Genomic DNA, 13,020 nt, shown 5'->3' with positions numbered 1-13,020 from the left:
TTTAATTCTCTTTACAGAACAGCTTGCAGCATATGTTTTGTTTTATGTATTAATTATTATTATTATTTTGTATTTCCCCTGTTTTTATGTTTATTTTGCAGTGGGCAGAAGGGATGACCCTTCATCCACAAGGAGTTAAGATGAGAGGAGAAACAAGGGTTGTGGAATGGGTGGAAGTGGGTGTGTGCCTTGACTGGCTATCTATGCCTAGGGCTTTTTCCCCCCCTTACAATGAAGGTAGCAAAGTTACAGGGCAAGTACCCACTCCCACACATTCCACTTCCATCTACCACCCTTTCCTCCGTCTCATCTTTGCTCCTCATGGATGACAGGTCATTCCTATATCCCACTCGCTGCCCTAAGTCGGAAACGATGCAGCTGCAGAAAGATACAACACATCCACAGCAAGGCTGCTTCAATTGGTGACCCCCTCCCCCCCCCCCCTCTCTCTCTCTCTCTCTCTCTGTCCCCTTGTGCAGAAAAAAAGAGATGGGGAGAAATCCTTTCTGGCAGCATCAAAATGCTATTCATACATAACTACTCTCTACCCCTCTATCCTCCACCCTTGACTAGGTACCTCCCTTATAGAGGGGAAGAAACCTTAGTATATTAATGCATATACCAAGGGCATTTTCCCCCTTACAAGGGAGGTAGCCAAAGTCAAAGACATAAACCCACTATCGCCCATTTCATTGCCACATACTGCACTCCCATTCACCATACCTCCCTCCCTCTCTTCTTGGGTCCTGGATGATGGACCATCCCTACATCTTGCCCACTGCCCTGTGTCAGAAGCAATACAGCAAGACACAACACATCCATAGCAAGCTCACTTCATTTAATATGACCCCCCACCCTCTCCATCCCCTCATGCAGAAAAAGAGAAGATGGAGAGGAATCCCCTCTGGCTGCATCAAAATATCATTCACATACATCCCCTCACCCCCCCATCCCCTACCCATTCCCATGCATCACGGCATTATCCATACAACATCTTTACCTTTTCCTAAAGCTTTCTCACATATCTGCCTTGCCACAAAAATCTGATCCACACAACCCCTACCTGTCCTAAACCCACATTGTTCCTTATCAATTACTCACTCTGTTCCTATCCTAATCCTTTCAGTCAAAACCCTCCCATAAGCTTTCCCAACTACACTCAACAAACTGATCCCTCTGAAACTACTACACTCACACTTGTCCCCTTTTCCCTTGTAAAGTGGAACTATACAGGCACTCCTCCAGTCCTCTGGTACTCGACCCTCTTTTATACAAACATTAAACAACCTCACCAGCCAATCCACCATCACTGTACCTCCCTTTTTTAGACACTCCATATGACACCCATCTAAGGTGCCTTATCTGCTCTCACCTCATCTTTTCTTGTTTCTCCTCCATTTTCCTCTTCATTTTCTTTGTGCTTCCCATTGCAACTACTTTTTCCTCCCTATGTTCCACATTTAGCAACTCTCCAAAGTACTCTTGCCCATCTTCCTCTTGCATCTCTTCCATTATCATCTCTCCCTTTGCACCTTTTATAATTTTTCTCTACTTGATTCACCGCCTCTACCTCTCTTAATTTCCTTCCAAAACATCTTTTTATTAGTTTCAAAATTTTGTCATACTCTTCCCCCATTTCACATCTGCTCTTCATTTTGCTTCCTTTATCTTGTGCTTTACTTCTTTCTACTTCTCGTATCATTTTCTTGTCCTATTTTGTAACCAATCTGTGAATGCTCATTTCTTTTGTACAGCCTTCCTTGCTTCATTATCCCACCACTTGCAGTCCTTCCTTCTATTTCGTCCTGTCCTCCTTGTTCCACACTCCATTTTGGCACATCTTGTTCCACACACCATCTACCTTGTTCCACACACCATCTTGGCACACCTTGTGACTCCCACCTTGGAACATACCCATTCCTCCTCCACTCCTAGTTCTACTCTATCCTTCACTCCCTCCCACTCTTCTCTCAGCTACTTGTACTCCTTCCCCTTTTCTTTCTCATTTAAGCAATTTACTCAAGGCACCTCCCTACCGTCTGTCCTTTTCCTCTTTCTCCATCTCTCTCCCACTCTCAACTTGCCTTCCAAAAAATTATATGATATATACATCCAAAACTCTTCCTACTCTTCTCCTGGTTACCACTATCTATCACCCTTCCATCCACCCTCTCCCATGTGTACTTATGCTTGACTTTCTTCCTAAATACTGCTTGCCATCATCAACTCTGTTTCTAGACACATCACCATGACATCACTATGATTTTTTTCCTGGCACTCTACACTTCCCAACCACTTCGTCTATTGGTTCATCTCCTTCCCTAGCATTGAGATCTCTCAATACCACTACATTGACATTTCTCCCTAAACCCTCTATGCACTTGTTTAAATCTATCCAAAAAGCCTCAGTTTCCTCTACACTCTTCTCACTGCCCTCATCTCCCCAGTTTTACATCCATATTAACCTTGAAGAAACCTTTCATTCCACTGCATGTTTACCTATCTCTTCATTTACTAATATAGCCATGCCTTCTCTCCCTTCTCCTCTCATCACTCCTGATACCCTCCCAACTACACTTCCAAACCCAAACTCACCCCTCCCTTTCAAAATAGTTTCACTTAATGCCAACATACACATCTCTCTTCTGACGTACTACCTATCTCTTCCCTTTTACTCATCTGTACCACACCCACACACATTGAAATACACGAACCTTAGGGTTCTGGTTGGAGAACTCCCAGACCCTCTCTTTTTGAAGGAATGTTCCCTTTGGGGGCTACAGAGAGTATATGCCTATTCCTATCTTTGTCCCATTTTTGTCACCTCTTATGACTCAAGTGGGAACACTCGGCAGTATTCTTCCTCCTCTACCACGGGGTTCTGGTAGATTTATTTATCATCTTTTGCCTTTCATCTGTTGACAAAAGAAAGAAAATAACAAAATATATGAGGATAATAGAATAAGATGAACTGGCAATATATAATTATCTAGTTGGAGATCATGAACGAATAAAAGGGTGATGCAACCTGGAGGGATGTTTTCCTTTGCTTCATAAATAATTTTGTGGATGGAAAGGGCCTTTACAATATAAATGGGTGTGACTAATCCCAGTCTGGGGTATTGGCTCCATGTTATTGGGTTAAAATTTGCTCAGTAGCATGCAGCTGATACTTAAGGGTCTATATGGGGTGCCCCGATGGACCAGAGCCACACATTATATTTTTGTCTGTAATAGAGGAAATCTCTAGTTGGAGTAGGAAGAATTTTGGATGTACATGGACTTAGGGGGGAGAGGGGTGGAATATCAATTTTTTGATGGAAGGTAAGTTAAGAGTGGAGGATAGATGAAAAAGAGGAAAAGGACAAAAGGTAGGGGTGTGTAGAGTAAACTGTTTGAATAAGAAAGAAGAGAAGTACAAGAAGCTGAAAGAGGAGTGGGAGGGAGTGAAGGATAGAGTAGAACTAGGATTGGAAGAATGGGGATGTTTCAAGGAAGGAGTAACAAGGTATGCAAAGATGTGTGGAACAAGTAGGACAGGAAGAAATAGAAGGAAGGGTAGTGAGTGGTGGGATGATGTAGCACAGAGGGTTGTACGAGAGAAGAATCAAGCATTCACAAATTGATTGCAGAATAGAACAAGAGAAGTAAAGCATAAGATAAAGGAGGAAAAAAGGAGAGCAGATGATATGGGGGAAGAGTATGACAGAAAATTTTAAAAGTAATAGAAAAGTTTTGGAAGAAAATTAAGAGGAAGGGGAGGCAAATTGAGTAGGGAAGAAAAGGTAAAAGGTGCAAATGGAGAGTTGATAATGGAAGAGACAGTAGTAAGAGGGAGATGGGCAGAGTATTTTAGTTACTAAATGGGAAGGAGGAGTACAAGAAGCTGAGAGGAGTGGGAGGGAGGGAATGATAGAGTAGAACTAGGAGTGAAGGAGGAATGGGGATGGTTCAAGGAGGGAGTCACAAGGTGTGTGAAGATGGTGTGTGGAACAAGGACAGGAGGAAATAGAAGGGAGGGTAGTGAGTGGTGGGATGAGGAAGCAAAGAAAGTTGTAGAAGAGAAGAAGCGAGCTTTCACAGATTGGTTACAAAATAGGACAAGGGAATCCTATGAGAGGTACAAAGAAAAGAAGTGAAGCATAAGATAAAGGAGGCAAAGAGAGAGCAGATGTGAAATGGGGTAAGAGTATGACAAAAAAAATTAAAAGTAATAAAAAGATGTTTTGGAAAGAAATTAAGAGAGGAAGAGGAGGTGAATCTAGTAGAGAAGAAAAGGTAAAAGGTGCAGATTGAGAAGTGATAATGGAAGAGATGGCAGTAAGAGGAAGATGGGCAGAGTATTTTAGAGGTGCTAAAGGTGAAGGAGGATAGGGAGGGAAAGGTAGTTGCAGTGGGAAGCATTAAGAAAATTACTGAGTGGGGAAAATGGAGGAGAAATAAAGAAATATGAAGTGAAAGCAGTTAAGATGATGAGAGCAGGTAAGGCACCTAGGTTGGATGGATGTCATGCAGAATGTCTGAAAAAAGGTATGTACAGTGGTGGTGGACTGGCTGGTGAGGTTATTTAATGTTTGTGAGGGTAGAGTGCTGGAGGACTGGAGTGCCTATATAGTTCCACTTTACAAGGTAAATGGGGACATGCGAGTATAGTAGTCTCAGAATGGATCAGCTTGTTAAGTGTAGTTAGGATGGCTTATGGTAGGGTCTCGATTGAGAGGATTAGGAGAGGAACAGAGGGAGTAATTGGTGAGGAACAGTGTGGGTTTAGGACAGGTAGGGGTTGTGTAGATCATATTTTTGTGGCAAGACAGATATGTGAGAAAACTATAGGAAAAGGTATGGATTTTTTTTTGTGTGTGGGTGTGGGTGTGCTTTTATGGATCTGGAAAAGGCTTATGACAGGGTAGATAGGAAGGCAGATATATGGAATAGGAAGAAAGTTTTTAGGAGCTGTCAAGAGTTTTTATTAGAGCAGTAGACAGTGTGTCAGGATTAGAAATGGAAAGAGTGAGTGGTTTGAGGTAAATGTGGGACCTCGCTAGGGATGTGTTATGTTGCCCTGATTGTTCAATTTATATATGGATGGAGTGGTGCAAGAGTTAAATGCAAGGGATTGGAGATGGTTAAAGAAAATGGAGAAAAGTAGGAGATATGCCAGCTGTTGTTTGCAGACAACACTGTGCTTGTAGCAGGATCAGAGGTATTGAGGAAGTTAGTGACAGAGTTTGGGAAGGTGTGCGAAAGAAGGAAATTGAAGATAAGTGTGGGTAGATGTAAGGTGATGAGATGTACAAGGGGAGAAAGTGGCAGCAGACTGGAAGTGAGTATTAAGGGAGACTGGAGGAAGTGGATAGTTTTAGATACTTGGGTGCGAATGTTGCAGGAAAGGGAGGAGTGGAGGTGGAGGTAGAATGTAGATTGAGAGAAGCAACTAAATGCCTTGGTAGATTAAAAAGTGTAACAAATAGACATTTGGGAATGAATGCTGAGAGGAGATTGTACGAAGGAGTGATTCTGCCAACAGCACTGTATAGGGCAGAAACATGGAACATAAGAGGAGTTTGTGTTTGAGATAAGGTGTTTGAGAAGTATGATAGGGGTTACTATGCCGGATAGAGTGAGAAATGAGGAGATGAGGAGGAGAACAGGGATGGAAAGGGAGTTGTTGTTGTCGTTCCCTAGACTGTCTGTCTGAGCAGTCCCGTCTCCCCAAGGAATGCCACAGCCGAAACTGGGTTTTCCCACAAATCCTTTATAGAGTGTATGTTGTGTTGATTGCATGCATGATTGTGCATAATGCAGTCTTCCATTATGTGTTGTATGGTATGGGGTGAATTGTTACATCCTGGGCAGCTGTTCACAATGCGGTCATCCAGCCTCTTCTGGTAGCTTAGAAGTGCTGGGTGGTGGCTGCACCGCAGTCTGGCCAGGTGGACTGTCCTTTCGTTGGAGAGAGGATTCAGAAGGGTGGATATCGGGGTCTGGCATGCAGCAGTGTGTTGTCTTTCAGTATGTTAATGGGGCGGTGAGTGATATGATTATGAATATGTTTCCGGAGGCTGGTATTTGGTGGTTGTGGAGGAAGAAAAGAGAGTATCTGTGTGTGATACAGGTCTTTGGGTGTTGTTTTAATGTTTCTTGGTGTGTGAGGGTGTTCTGCTATGTAGTGTAGCGGGTGTGATGTGTTTGTGGTGGGTGCGGCAAGTGTTTGTGTGCCTCTCATGTCAAGGTGGTCCTTGACTTTGAGGACTTTTGTTTCATGGTGTAAATGGTCTGTAGGTGTTGTATTTGTGCAGCCTGTAATTGTTTTTAGGGCTTTTTGTATGATTTGAAGGGTGTTGTGGTGTGTGTCACTGAGATTAAGAGCCCATGCAGGACTCAAATAATTCATCACTGAGCGTATGCATTGTTTGTATATTGTTGTATTAGTTTCTTTGTTTTGTCCAAATGTTGTTCCAGTGGTTGACTTAAGTGAGTTAAGTCTAGGTGTGCATTTGATTTTTGTTTGTGATGTGTTGTTTGAAAGGCATGGATGTATCGTATGTTACACCAAGAATTTTCGGTGTTTGTGTGTGGTATTAGAGTGTTGTTGGTGTAGAGATGAGGTATGTATTTGTGTTCTTTTGTCCAGTTGGTGAGAAGTGTTGCTGTAGATTTGGTTGGAGCTATTTTGAGTCTGTTTGTGATGAACCATGTGTTGAGTGTATCAAGGTATGGATGGATTATTTCTGCAGCTTTGTCTGTGTTACAATGTGTGCTTGTGATTGTTATGTCGTCTGCGTAGGAAGAGATTTGTATTTCTGAGGTGTCTGGTGTGGGTAAGTCATGCATGTATAGATTAAAGAGCGTGGGGGATAGAACAGAGCCCTGTGGTACTCCATTCTTAATGTTTCTGATGTGCGATGATTGGCCATTATATGACACATAAGCATTCCTACCTGCCAGATAATTGGCCAGCCATCTTTTGGTGTTATTGTGCATTTCTGTTATATATTTTATTTGTTAGGTTGTGGCGGGGGATAGCATCAAAAGCTTTACTAATGTCTAATTTTATAAGAAGAGTTCTGTGGTGGGGCCTATGAATTGATGCCATCTAAAATTCTTTGTGTGAGGTTTATCAGAAGAGTGTTTGTGGAGTGTAGTGGCCTAAAACCGTGTTATGAGTCAGCAAGGGGAATATGTGGTGTGACAAGTTGAAGTATTAGGTGTTCAATGACTTTAGAGGGGTGCAGAGAAGTGTGATTGGGCGGTGCGATGTTGGGATTGTTGGGTCTTTGTTCGGTTTTGGAATGGTGATTATTTTACCATGCTTCCAGATGTCTGGTATAGTGTTGTGTGAATAGCTGTAGTTTGCAATGTTTGTGAGTGCGTGTATACCTTGTGGTCCAATGTGATTTAGGTGGATGTTACTTATGTTATCAGGGCCACAGGCAGATGAGTGCTTGATATTATGTATTGTGTATTTTGTCTGACTGTCTATGAAGGGTGTATAGTCTGAGTTTGTGGGAAAGTCTTTCTTACGTCGAATAGTGCGTCAGGCGTCAGGGTGAGAAGTGAGGTGGCTTGTCTGTGCAAAATGATTTGAGTGTTTGCTTGTTGTCTATTTGAGGGTAGATTGTCCGTTGTTGTGATTATTGCTGCGTGAGAGCGTGTTGTGTTACTGTTGGATAGTGTAATGCTGTTGAGTGTTTTGTACAATTTGCTGGTGTTTGTTTTGTGATCAAGTGTATTGATAAAGTTTTGCCAATTTTGTGTTTTTTGTTCATGTATTTTATTGGCAATCACAGTGTTTAGTGTTTGTATTTGGTCTGCTATGTTTTGAGGGATAGGTGTGGGAGTATTATATTTAAGCATGTCTCGTTGTCTGATGAGGCCTTGGATTTCTGATGTGAAGTTGGGGTTGTGTGATTTTCTGTTGCCTCTAGGGATGTATCTCTTGTCTGCGTTTTGTATGATTGTGTTAAGTGTGCACAGCATTGTTTATGTTTTTGATTGGTGTACTGTTAAGTGTCTCAAAATGTTGTTCTGTCTCTTCAGTAAAAACTTCCCAGTTTGCTCCCTTGTAATTGGTGTATGTGTGTCTGTGGCCAACTGGAGTGCATCTTGTTTTGGTGGTGGTGATGATGATTGGAAAGTGGTCAGATCCAAGGGATCCGACCACTCCATGAAGTTGTTGGGGTTAGGCAGGGGGAGCAGAAGGTAATATCATGAGTGGAGGGGGTGTAGAGGGCTTGGTGTGGGATATGTGTATGATTATGTGTGTTGTTCATGATAGTCAGTGAGTCAAACTGAGTTTGTATATCAAGCCCTCTGTCTGTGTCAGGGTTGTCGACATACCAGGCAGACGACTTGTCACCACCCATGATCAGGTTGGGGATTGAGGTTAGTTGGCCAAATTGAGGCCAGAAGGTGTTTGGAACTGTGGGGGATGATTGGACATGTTAACTATTGTCAGTGTTGATTTGTTGCCTGTGCAGATTCGAATGGATTGGATTTCTGTAGTGTTATCTGTGGTAGGGAGGAGAATTTTGGTTGTGGCACTTGTGTCCACAAAACGGATGGAGTGGTGGATCAGGGTGATGAGTCCACTGCCATTGCCGTCGGTCCGGTCTTGTCTGATGGTGGTGTAATTATGAAATGGTTTTTTGTGTGAGTGTCTTAGTTTTGTTTCTTGTATAATTGCAATGTGTATGTTGTGTTGTTTAAGAAAGTGTTCGAGTTCATGTTTTTTCGTGTTAATACCATCAATGTTGTGTTGTAATATGTTGATGTTGTGTGTTCTGTATGTGTTGTATGTTGCCGTTTGGGGTTGAGGTTGGGGTGTTAATGGGGAAGGTATAGGATCTGGGTTAGAGGGGTGGGGGAAAGGAGAGATTGGGGACAAAGGAAGGGGAGTACTGATTGGGGATAAGGGCAAAGGGAAATTGGGAGTGGGTAAGGGTGCTGGCTGTGGTTGGGGAGGTGGGAGTGGGGTTACTGGATGGCAGGTAGAACATGTCCAAGTGTTTGTGTATTGGTTTGTGTCAGCAAGTGTTGTACAAGTGAGGTGGGCCCAGTTTTTGCACATATTGCACTGAACTGAGCCCTTTGTCTGTCTGCTCGAAGTAATGGGTTTAGAGCATGTTGGGCATGTGTATTTTGTGGTGGGCCCAGGATTGCTCTCTACATATCCGGCTAAAAGTAGAAGAAGAGGGGTGATCACCGGAAAATCGCCCCTCGGTGCAGAAAAAACGTAACATTGCATGTTGACAAAAAGGATTGTGGTACTCCCCAAGGCAGCCGTAGCTCCTCTTGGGGATCAGTGCCACCTGCGTAGAGCCGGTGGCCAGGGGTGGTTGTCGCCATTTGGCCCCCAACTCTTGGGGTTGGGGGGTGGTCCCACGACGTAGACGCTGCGGCTCCAGGACCTGGAAAGGGAGTTGGGAGATAGGGTTGATGAAAGAGTATTGGGATGGTTTGGACACATGGAAAGAATGAGTGAAGAAAGACTAGTAAAAGAGGTGTGGAAGGCAGAGGTGGAAGGAGTGAACCTGAGGGTTCCACATAGGATGAGATGGATAGATGGGGTAAGAGCGCTTTTGGGAAAGGAGGGAATGTCTGTTGAGGAAGGACGGGAGAGGACAGAAGATGGGGGTGAATGGAGAATGGTTGTATATGGATGATGCTGTGATGCATGAGGTGGAATGGGTGGGGGATGGGGGATGAGGGAGTATGTGTGAGAAATAAATTGACGCAGCCCAAAGGGATTTCTCCCCATCTTCTCCATTTCTGCATGAGAGGATGGAGAGGGTGGGTTGCCAATTTAATGAAGCTGCCTTGCTGTGGATGTGCTGTGTCTTGTGACACTGCTTCTGACCCAGGGCAGTGGGCAAGATGTAGGGATGACCCATCATCCAGGAGGTGCCAAGATAAGATGGAGGGTAGAGGGGAGTGGAGTGTGATAGGGATGGAATGAGTGGGAATGGTTTTTATGCCTTTGTTTTTTTGGCTACCCCCTTATAAGGGAGAAAAAAAAGGGAGTGAACATGACAGGGTGACCAAGAATGAGATGGATGGGGTAAAAGGGGCATTGGGAAAGAGGGGAATGTTTGTTGAAGAAAGGGGTGAATGAAGAATTGTTATGTATGGATGATGCTGTGATGCATGGAAGGGGGTGGGTGGAGGATGGGGGGATGAGGGAGCATGTGTGAATGATATTTTGACATCCGAATGAATTTCTCCCTGTCTTTTTTTTCTGCATGAAGGGACAAGGGGGGTTACCGATTAAATTAAGTGGCCTTGCTGTGGATGTGTTGTCTTGCTGCATTGCTTCTGACACAAAGCAGTGGGCAAGATGCAGGGATGACCCATCATCCAAGGAAAGAGGGAGGGAGGGGTGGTGAAAGGGAGTGGAGTATGTGGCGATGAATTTGGCTACCTCCTTTGTAAGGGAGGGGGGGGGAAACCCTTGGTATATGTATGTATGACTAAACCAATTCCAACTTTTGAAAGTGCTGTCCCATGCTGTATTAACCTCTTCAATACAAGTCAAATTCTCACGTGCAGCCTCTGATGCCTGAGGTACAATGATTGATGAATCACAATACTCATGTTATAAAATAGAAAGTCACTGCTGTATTACTCATTTCATTTTACTGAGTAATAAGAAACGGAAAAAGTGATGAAGCCAGTTCAGAATTTGGGGGTCGCTCAGCCACACCATAAAATGAATATGATCAAGATGCCAACACATGTCTCATGACACCTTCATAGGCGTCATCGTATGGAAGATGTTAACCTTGAACCAAAAAGCGTGACAGGAAACAGGATGACCCTTCATCCATGAGGTGCTGAAATGAGATGGGTTTTAAACAAGTTTTGATTGTAAATGAAGTAGGTGTGTGCTTTGAATCAGCCACCCCCACGTAAAGGAGAAAACCTTTAGTATATGTATTAAAGGGGTGACGCATATATGAATCTTATTCTATCCGGCCTAGTAACCCCTATCATACTTCTCAGACACCTCATTTTAAAAACATTCAAACTCCTTCTCTCAAAGGATTACAAAGGCGGAGCATGCCGACAGGAGACCTTTTGATCCATATCTAGGACGGATGCGAAAAAAGTCATATTAACAATAAGATAATAAATAAAAACTATAATAATGTAAATAACAAATAAAATGCATAAATAAATGCATAGGTATAGTTCAATAATAAACAAACAGGTAAATAGTAAATAATAATAAATTGACATATAACTAATAATAAATAAAATCAGACAGACAAATGATAACAAAACAAAAACAAATAATATAAGATAAATTATAATCATTACAGCATCTTACTTAGGTATTTATCTAAATGATTCTTAAAGCTTTGAACTGAACTACATTGCACTACCTGTGCAGGAAGTTTATTCCATTCATTAACTACACGGTTGGCAAAGTTGTTTCTACCTACTTCCAAATTGAATCTATTTCCGGACAGTTTGAGACCATTGTTTCTTGTCTGATTCTCATTCAATGTAAAAATTTGGTCACTTTTGATGTTGTCAATTCCCTTTAGAATTTTAAAGACCTGTATCAAGTCACCTCTGAGTCTACGCTTTTTTAGGGAAAACAGATTCATATGTTTTAGTCGATTTTCGTATGATTTATTTTTGATATTTGGAATCAGTTTTGTGGCTCGCCGTTGTACTCTTTCCAATCTGTCCATGTCTTTAATGAGATTCGGTGACCATACGGAAACAGCATATTCCAAATGTGGACGAACTAACGATTTATATAGCTTGTTAATGAGTGATGGACTTTTGAAATCAAAAGATCGCACAATCAGTCCTAGAATCTTATTTGCTTTCTCAGAGGCTGAAATACACTGCTTGGATGATTTGAGGTCGTTACTGATAATTACGCCGAGATCTTTTTCACTATCCACTTTTGTTAACGAATTTCCAAATAACTTGTAATCGTACTTACTGTTATTTTTACCTATGTGCATTACCTTGCATTTACTTGTGTTAAATTTCATTAGCCACTTTTCAGACCATTGCTGTAATTGATCTAAATCTTCTTGAATATCTAATTGGTTTGAGTGATCATTTGCCACTCCGCACAGTTTTGTATCATCAGCAAATTTGGAAACAGTAGATTTTAGTCCATGGTCTATATCATTTATATATACTATGAATAGAAGTGGCCCAAGAACGGAACCCTGAGGAACTCCACTTGCAACACTTTTCCATCCAGAAGTTTGTCCATTTAAAACAACTCTGTTTTCGATCATTCAACCAATTACTAGTCCAACCTAATAGGCTACCACTTATTCCATGCAAAGCTAATTTAGTAAGTAGTCTTTCGTGTGGGACGGTATCAAAAGCTTTTGCAAAGTCTAGATATACTAAATCTATATTGTTTCTTTTGTCATAATTCGAGATAACTGTGTTGTAGAATTCGAGTAAGTTAGTCACGCAAGAACGTTTCCGTCTGAAACCATGCTGGCTATCATTTATCAAACGGTTACTTTCTAAATGATGTTCGATAGCATCTCTGATGATAGTTTCCATTATTTTTCCTACGATTGAAGTCAAACTTATAGGCCTATAGTTATTTGGTTTCTTTTTGTCACCTTTTTTGAATATGGGAGTAACGTTAGCTAGCTTCCATTCTCTTGGGACATCTCCGGATATGATGGATTTCTTGAAAATAATTTCTAATGGAACAACAATCTCATTTTTAATTTCCTTTAAGATTCTTGGATGCCAACCGTCAGGCCCTGGTGTTTTATTAACTTTGAGTTTGTCTATACACCTTTTAATTTTTTCTTTTGTTATATTTACCGTACTGAGTAAGTTTACCCTAGACTTTTCACAGGTTTCCATGTTTCTGCCCCATACAGGAGGAGGTGAGGAGAACAGGGGTAGTAAGGGAGTTGGGAGATAGGGTGGATGAAACAGTATTGGGATGGTTTGGACACATGGAAAGAATGAGTGAAGAAAGACTAGTAAAAGAGGTATGGAAGGCAGATTTGGAGGGAGTGA

General features: G+C 42.0%; 1 protein-coding gene across 6 annotated transcripts in view; it reads left to right on the top strand.

Moving 5' to 3' along the window:
* LOC143024769 (uncharacterized) overlaps positions 1-13,020 on the top strand; it is a 130,268-nt gene that overhangs the window by 113,343 nt on the left and 3,905 nt on the right. The window lies entirely within an intron of this gene.

This window comes from Oratosquilla oratoria, chromosome 4 (genome assembly GCF_046742065.1).
Source record: "Oratosquilla oratoria isolate Oo_2021 chromosome 4, ASM4674206v1, whole genome shotgun sequence".
NCBI classification, from domain to species: domain Eukaryota; kingdom Metazoa; phylum Arthropoda; class Malacostraca; order Stomatopoda; family Squillidae; genus Oratosquilla; species Oratosquilla oratoria.
This window is presented reverse-complemented; position numbering and strand designations above follow the sequence as displayed.